We start from the raw sequence: 9,847 nt of genomic DNA, 5'->3' as shown, positions 1-9,847 counted from the left end.
CATGTTCCCAAGATGTAAATATCCACCAGAACCATTTGTTAGCTTCCACGAACAACTTGAAGAACATAAATAATACAACTAAGTTGAACCTAACCATATCAGGATTAAGATCCATAAACCTAATGTAACGCCCTAAATAATTAGGCACGCTACCCAATAAACTTGTAAAACCCTAATCCCCTAATCGGGATTACTAGTAAAATAAGCGCGGAAATTAAAATTTATTAATAAACGGAACGAAAATAACTTGTAATAATTTAAACCTTATAATTTAAAAGTTACAAAAGTTGGGATCCCAAAAGTAATTACAAAACACTATCACAAGTTCGTTTCCTCTAGCCGACCTAAGCGGCAAAACAGAGTCTCAAAATACATCACTGGTAGACCCCAACCCGCTTGGTCTAGTGTAGCCCGAACATGTACATTTCTCGTCCAACTCCTACACTCATGGCTGATCAAACACAGCTTTACCCTTTTCTGCACAGTAGAGCACCCGTGAGCCAAGCCCAGTAAGATAGTATAAAACATATCAATAATATGCTCATCATATAATATAAACAGTAATGCCATTCAATTATGCATGTGTGACACAGACCTGCATGTTGCACTCACATGCCTATTTATGTCTACATGGCGTAGACCTACATGTTGCGCTCACACGTCTAAATACAATAAGGCTTTAGAATGGTTCCTCTCGGTTCTAGTTACTGAGTCCAACCTGGTTATGCCTTGAACACATAACCCTAAATCTCAACATATTCATATATATAACATGGCATAGCATTTATACAACATATATCACTAGGGTAATAACCCTAGGCTATCAAACCGCTCACATTAGGGTAATAACCCTAATCCCGGTTATTAATTAGTCACATATCCCATTTCCAGTATAAGCACCACCGCGCATAACTCTACGTGCTAACTACTATCTTACCTGATCTCCTACAATAGTAGAGATTCCAAATCCCCGGGTACTCTTGACCAGGTGCCGGTAATCCTAGTCACAATACCGGGATTTACGCAAATAGGGTTAATTCCTAAATCCACTTCTACAAAAATATAAAATTGGCATTCAAATCATAGATAATCACATAGAGCTCAAAAGGAGCTTTCCAACAGTATAAAGAACGTCCCAAACGGAGTCCCGAGTCAAAAGTTATGCCCAAAATAAAAACTAAAAAAAATTAATAATCTGCCATTATCATGTTCGCGACCAGACCTATGATAGTCGCGACCAATGGGTTTAAAAACCCAGAAAACCCAGTTTTTTGCTTCGAAAATAAGTACCAAAACTCACCCCAACTCACCCCAAACATACATATCTCCCATAATCACGAAATAGAACTGCTAGCATATAATAGAGGGTCAAAAACACATAATCATGCATCAAATTCCAACATAAAACCTCCAAAATCATATCACATAAAACAATACAAATCTTGCTTCAACTTAACAAAATTCCAAGTTCAAGAACATGAACTCAAACCCAACACATCCCTATTAAATTTTAGCAGCATAACACTAATTAAATATGAAATTCCAACCTAGAAAACATCATAAAATCTCTGCCCATACTCAACAATGAAATATACAACAACAAGCTCAATTCCAACAAGATCAAACACCAATTCACTTAACATGCAATCAAGAACACTCAAAGCTTAGAGGAGCATACTTTCCAATTTCTAAACTCAGCTACAAATTTAAAATTAAAGAGTGAGGAGAAGAACTACCTCAATTTCAAGCCACAACCAAGCTTAATTCCCAAATATAAAGCTTCAATCCAACACCAACATCAAGCAATTCACACAAGAAAAATCAAAATTAGAAAGAGCAAAAGGGAGAGAGAGAGGGGTCGGGTTCAAGAGAGGAAAGACCAGAAATTTCTTTTCATTAATCTCAAAAATTCATTTCTTTGGTAATATCACAATTGCCACAAAAAGACAATAATGCCCCTAGGGCCAAAATAAAGCATACACCTCAAACATGGCCAATTTAGTCATTCCATGCACATTTTAACACCAATTAAATTTTGGATTTCACATTACTAAATCAAATTCCAATAATTTTATTCAAATTGCATTTCAGGCCCGAATCCCGTTCGGCCCAAAATACCCGGTTGTGACTATACCGCGCCAACCTATCAGAACACACCTGAAAAGACAACACAGTCATACTATATAATAATATAGTTCCATTAAGCACGTAATTAAATTAATTTCATCAATTTACCCTTCTCGGGTCATAATTACTAAAATGTCCTTGGCTCACCAACAGGGTCTTAACATGACATAAATAATATAAATTCACATATATTGAACTATATAATAATATAGTTTCTCAATTATTCATAATTATCTAATTAGGGTTTTGCTAATCCACTTTCTAATTTTAGGGTATTACAATTACTCCCTCCTTATAGAAATTTTGTCCCGAAATTTAGCTGAACAACTCCGAATATTTCTGCTGCATATATGTCTCGAGTTCCCAGATTGCCTCTTCCACTTTACTGTTTCTCCACAGTACTTTTACCAGTGCCACTGTCTTGCTTCTTAAGACTTTCTCTCTTCTATCGAGTATCTGCACTGGTTGTTCCTCGTATGACAAGTCTGGCTGAAGTTCCAATGCTTCATAACTCCGAACATGGGATGAGTCTGAGACATACTTCTGAAGCATTGAAACATGAAATACATCATGTACATCTGCCAGCACTGGGGGCATAGCCAACCTATACGCTACTTGTCCTATCCTCTCAAGGATTTCAAAAGGTCCAATGAACCTCGGGCTAAACTTTCCTTTCTTCCCAAAGCGTTTAATGCCTTTCATCGGAGATATTCAGAGAAATACCATGTCCCCGACCTGGAAATCAATATCTGGACGCTTTGGATCAGCATAACTCTTCTGTCTACTCTGAGATATGAGCATTCGCGCTCTAATCTTGTCAACTGCCTTACTTGTTCTCTGAACAGCCTCGAGACCCAATAACTTTCTTTCACCCACTTCATCCCAGTGAATGGGCGATCTACACTTTCTTCCATATAAAAGTTCATAAGGGGCTATCCCGATTGTTGCCTGGTAGTTGTTGTTATAAGAGAACTCGATCAGGGGAAGGTACTTTACCCATGATCCTTCAAAGTCAAGCACACATGCCCTTAGCATGTCTTCTAAAATCTGTATCGTCCTCTCGGATTGCCCGTCCATCTGAGGATGAAATGTTGTGCTGAACTTTAACTGAGTAGCCATAGCTCGATGCAGACTCTCCCATAATCTCGATGTAAACTTCAGATCTCTATCTGAAACAATGGACTTCGGGACACCATGAAGACGAACAATTTCTCTAACATATAACTCAACATACTGGTCAATGGAGAAATTCGTCCGAATAGGTAAAAAGTGAGCTGACTTTGTAAACCTGTCCACTATGACCCACACAGAGTCAAACTGTCCCGTTGTTCTAGGCATACCTACCACGAAGTCCATAGCAATGTCCTCCAATTTCCACTCTGGTATGTTCAGTGGTTGCAGCAACCCTGCAGGTCACTGATGCTCAGCCTTAACTTGCTGACACGTAAGGCACTTTGCAACATACTCAGTAATGTCGTTCTTCATGCCTGGCCACCAGAACATGGCTTTCAGTTCTTGATACATCTTCGTTAACTCAGGATGAACTGAATAAGGAGTCGTATGAGACTCATTCATGATCTCTTTCTTGATACTCTCATCCATGGGCACACAAACACGATTTCCGAATCTTAACATTCCCGTTTCATCCACTGAGAAATCACTAGCCTTCCCAGCCGAAACCCTAGCTCGGTTTTTCACTAATTCTGGATCTTGCATTTGTACTTCTTTGATTCGCTCTAAAAGAGTGGATTGTAGGGTAATATTAGCCAACTGCCCCACAACTAACTCAATCTTAGCTCGGGTCATCTCATTTGCTAGCTGTTGGGAGATTTGTTTCACAATGCTCAACTGACTATGACCCTTCCTGCTCAAAGCATCAGCAACTACGTTGGCTTTACCAGGGTGATAAAGGATCTCACAGTCATAATCCTTCACTAACTCTAGCCAACGTCTCTGTCTCATATTCAAGTCCCTCTGGGTAAAGAAGTATTTCAGACTCTTATGATCAGTGTATATCTCACATTTCTCGCCATATAGGTAATTCTGCCAAATCTTTAGTGCAAAAACCACCGTTGCGAGTTCTAAATCGTGAGTAGGGTACCTCTGCTTGTACTCCTTTAACTACCGAGAAGCATAGGCTATTACCTTTCCAGCTTGCATAAGCACACAGCCGAGACCCTGTCTCGAGGCATCACAATAAACCACAAACTTTTCCTTATCTGAAGGAAGAGTTAGTACTGGAGCGGTAATCAAGCGCTTCTTTAACTCGAGAAAACTTTTCTCACACCGATCAGTCCAAATAAAATTCAGGTTCTTTCGAGTCAGCTCCATTAAGGGTACAACAATCTTTGAGAAACCCTCAACGAACCGACGATAATACCCAGCTAAACCCAGAAAACTTCTAACTTCAGTAGCTGATTTTGGTGTTGGCCAATCCCGAACAACTTCAATTTTGGCCGGATCCACCATGATCCCATCTTTGTCCACTATGTGCCCCAGAAATGAGACACGAGATAACCAGAATTCACACTTTTTGAATTTAGCATAGAGTTTATGATCCCGTAACCGTTGTAAAACTGCTCTGAGATGTAACTCATGTTCTTCCTCTGACTCAGAGTACACCAAAATGTCATCAATAAATACAATCACACATCTATCCAGGTAATCCTTGAACACCTAATTCATTAGATCCATGAATGTCGCCGAGGCATTGGTGAGTCCAAAAGACATCACAAGGAATTCATAGTGTCCATACCGAGTACGGAACGCAGTTTTCGGGATATCTTCCTCTCGAATTCTTAGCTGATGATAGCCTAAGCAAAGATCGATCTTGGAAAAGACCGTCTTCCCCTTCAGTTGATCAAACAGATCATCAATTCGAGGTAAAGGATACTTGTTCTTGATGGTGAGCTTGTTCAACTCCCGGTAATCAATACACATTCGCAGGGTCCCATCTTTCTTCTTCACAAACAATACCGGAGCACCCCAAGGCAAGTAGCTCGGTCTAATGAATCCCAGATTTAATAATTCTAGCAATTGTATCTTCAATTCTTTCAATTGTGCTGGAGCCATTCGATACGGTGCTTTAGATACACGATCCACTCCCAGAACCAATTCAATAACAAATTCAATCGCCCGGGTAGGTGGCAATTCCGGTAAATACTTAAAACTTAAATGGGTTTCCTATATGCATCTAAGCCCAAAAGCAAACATATAGGCTCACACAGGTCAAATGATTTGGATGGTCCCTATCATGTTACTAGGTTTACACATATGAAAGAAGTACAAATTTACCTATTACAAATTATTTATAGGATCTATTGACAATGGAACTATGATTAAAATAAGATCATTGGATCTGTTAACAAGTTAATCATAGCAATTTAAATCAAATAAATAATAGGTTTGTAAAAAAAATTGAATAAATAAATAAATAAATAATCAAACATTACAAACACAATATCCATGTAACAAATTTGAAATAATATATTAATATAATTAAATTATTATTTTAAACTAACCAACCAAATTTTGAAAATTTAGGGTTTTTAAAAACAACCTTAAAAATCTCATCAAAATTTAAAATTCAAAAATAAAAACTAATTTAAAATATCTAGGTTTATTTGAATTATTTTATCAAATTAAATTAAATATCAAATAAGATAAATGATTTGAAAAATAATATTTTCAATATCATTTTCTAATCTTATAATTTAATAAAATTAAAATAATAAAATAAACTAATTTTAAAATAGATATGGTTAGGCAATTATTATTTTAAGAATAAAATAATAAATAAGTAATAATTATCCTAATTATATGTCAAAATATCTCAAATTAAGCATTATTCAAATTTCTACAAAAATATCTAAGTTATTTAAATTAGGGCTGTACAGAAATTTTCGTAAACCGCCCAACCCGAATAACCCGACTAAACCAAACCGACAAAACCGAAAAAAAATACAAACCGACATAACTTGACAAAATTCTAAACCGCCCAATCTGTAAATTGGGCGGGTTGAATTTTGACCCAAACCGCCCAATGAACCCGCCCAAACCGATTTAACCCGATTTTCAGTTTTTTTTTTTTTATATTATATAATATATAATATATATTAAAAAAAACCCAAACCCTAAATTGAATTTAGATTTGGAATATTATGTATTTAATGTTATTAATTTTTATTTTAGTTGAATCTGAAAAAAAAAAAAAAAATCATAATTCGGTTTGGGCGGGTTAACCCGCCCAACCCGTCTGGCCGGCAAATTTTTTTTTTTTTTTAAATTGGGCAGTTTGCATGCAGAATTTTATAACCCGATCTTTATGTTGGGTTGGAAAATATATAGTATAAACCGACTAAACCGACCGATGTACATCCCTAATTTAAATATTTAAAATATAATTTATAATTTTCTAATAAGTAAAATGATACAAAATAGTAAAATATCATTTTTCAAACTTATAATTTATAAACAATTAAATATTTAACAAAATAATAAATTTTTGAATATGAAAATATTATGGTTAGAATATCTATAAAAAAATATCTAGGTTAATTTCAAATTTATTAATTATTTAATTTATCATATAAGGTGATTTTAATATAATATTTCAAATTAAAAAAATAAAGTTATCTTTTAATTTAAAATATGCGCAATATTAAAATATCTAACCTTAAAAATAAATAATATATAAATATTAAAGAAATTACCAAATTTTTTAATCTGACCATAATTTAAAAAAAAAAAATTAAATAATCAATTTTTAAATTTAAACCTCAAAATATAAAAAATAATAATAATCTATTAAAAATAAATATTATTAATTTAGAACAGATATTTAAGTTTAAATATATTTAAAATAATATTTTATTTTAATTCTAGGGTTTGAAAATTGCAAGAAAATCGAAATTTGGGGAAAAACCCACAAAAATCATATTTTTTGGTGTTGGCTGCCCAGGGGCTGCACGTGCAGCCCAGACAGGCTGCAAAATGCTCTGTTTGCGCGCGCACAAGGGAGTTTGCAGCCTCCCTGACCGAGCGTCCTCGGCGTGCTGCAGGATTGTTGGGCGTGGGATGCATGGTCACGGGCGAGGCACACGGGCGGACACGGCTTCAGACAAGGATTTTGTCTGAGATGCGCGCGCGCGTGGGGGTGCCTTGTCCGAGCGCCTGGTGCATCTGATGCACCTACTCGACACCATATGCATTCGATTTTTCAAAACACCATAACTCTCTCATTTTTTATCGAAATTGAGTTCCGTAAAAACGAAAGTTGCTTAATTTTTCACAAGGAATCCAAATAAAATATTTTTAGAAAGAAAATAAAAATATTCTTATGGAAAAATTTCGTATAACACATACATTCATCATATAATCACATAAACCATCATGAAACCATCCAAATCAACACAAAACATCGTTTTAATTCATATTTCATGAAAGTAAATCATTACCATGGCTCTGAGGCCAGTTGTTGGAATTATTTTACCAGGATATAGATTTACTACCATGTATGTTATTTAACATCCTAATATAAATTTCTAAAAATAATGTAAATAAACACATATAAAGTTTAAGAAATCTTACATTGATTGCAGCGGAATATAATGACTCCTTCCGTTCAGATCTTTAGCCCTTGATTCCTTTCTGTAGCAGAGCTTTATCAAGATCTGAACCTGAATCTCTTTCTCTCCTTCTTATTGATTGGATTCTACACATCTTACATACTATGATTGAGGACCAACTTGATGTGTGTGGGCACTCACTCAATCACTAATGGCTGAAACTATTTAATGAAGAAAGGCTATAGGTTTCGAATTGAAGAAGAAAAAGAAAGAAGAGGCCTCATCTAGGTTTTTAGCTTTGGAGGCATTAGTTTTGATGAAGAGACCATAGCCTTCCTTTTATAATATCTTCAATATGGTTAGGGTTGAATTATATAGATTAAAAAAGAATAAAATATTGGGCAAAAATAACTTGTTGGCCGTACACTTCAAAGGGCCAATCTCTAGTTACAATTTTGCCACTTTATTTCAACCACTTATTCTTCTTTTCAATAATACCATATTTTCCAATTCAAACCTATAAATGCCAAAGCTATTTATTTAATAATTAAAATAATTATCAAATAAAATTGTCATTTATAATATTTATTAATTAGACTCCATAAAGACTCTTAATTAACAAATAAACCCAAAAACACTATTCTTTCACAATCAAGCCATAACATAGTGAAAAATTCATAAACTAGGGGGCGTTTGGTTACACTTTTGTTTTTTAATTTTAAAAACAAAAAACAAAAGTGAAATTTGTGTTTTTAAAATTTTGTTTTTAAAAAATAAAAATTTGTTCTATAACGACTTTTGTTTTTCAATTTTAAAAACAGAAAACAAAAGTGTGTTCTATAACTTTTAATTTTATTTTTATTTATAATTTTATTTAAGTCAGGTCCAAGTCCGGGTTTGGGGCGATAGTCCGAGTCCAGGACTGGGGCCGGCGCCAGAGTCCAGGTTCCAAGGTCTAGATTGGGGTCGGAGTCCAAAATATTAATTAAGAAAAATGTTGTTTAAAAAAATTTTAAAAGTGATTTTTTTTGTTTTTAAAATTTAGATTCTTAATTAAAAAATTGAAAAGTAAAAACAGTTTTGTAGAACATGATTTTAAAAATAGTTTCACTTTTCTACTTTTAAAAACAAAAAACTGATTAAAAAAGTATTACCAAACGCACCCTAGACATAGTCTAATTTTAGAATTATAATTGATTAACTAAAATCAATTAACTGAGTCTTACAAGCAGTTTCTCTCAACTAGTATGGATGGGGACCATGGGCCTATATAACCGAGCTTCCAATAAGTAGACCTAGAATTTACCAAGTAAATTCACTAGCTTATTAATTCCTCATTGCATCCACCCATAGAACTTGGAATTGCACTCTCAATTACATAGAACGCTCTATATGTTCCACGATATAGATACACTATTAATTATCCATTCTTATAATCCCAATAATCAATGATCCTCTTTAGATGATCTACATTGCATAGGGATAAAATTACCGTTACACCCTTTCAATGTATTTTATCCTTAAAACACTTGGCCACCTATAAATGATATTTTAGTGAATTAATGTAATCACTAAAATGAGATCTCAATCATTTATCTCTATTCAACCAAGCTCGAAGAAAATCATCATTTCACTTCTAAATACCTATAGAAGCTATAGATTCCATATCTATGTTTAGCGCTCCCACTCAATTGCACTATCATGTTCCCAAAATGTACGTATCACCCTAACCAAAAAGTAGGCTTAACTAACAAATCAAAGAACACAAATAACACTCTTGAAATCGAACCTAATCATGTCAGGATTAAGATCATTTGATCTAGGATCAACAAGGTGATATTTTATTGAATAGATATTACTGAAAGTTTATCATATCTAATCCAAGTTCAATATCGGTCCCTTCCAATGTATACTCCATATATCTGATACTGGTAAACTTTACCAATGCCCTGGAAAGGACATAACACTTATCCAAGGTGTAAGCATACCTATCGATGATTATCATGCCAGTATAAATCTAGTGAACTGACAAATCAGGGAATTAAACTTTTGAACATATAATCATGATTTTATTCCACTGTGCTGACAACACTATAATCATGAAAAAATACATATGTTCTGGACCTAATAGAATTTATACATTAAATATAATC

The sequence above is a fragment of the Cannabis sativa genome, chromosome 2 (assembly GCF_029168945.1).
Source record: "Cannabis sativa cultivar Pink pepper isolate KNU-18-1 chromosome 2, ASM2916894v1, whole genome shotgun sequence".
NCBI classification, from domain to species: Eukaryota; Viridiplantae; Streptophyta; class Magnoliopsida; order Rosales; family Cannabaceae; genus Cannabis; species Cannabis sativa.
This window is presented reverse-complemented; position numbering follows the sequence as displayed.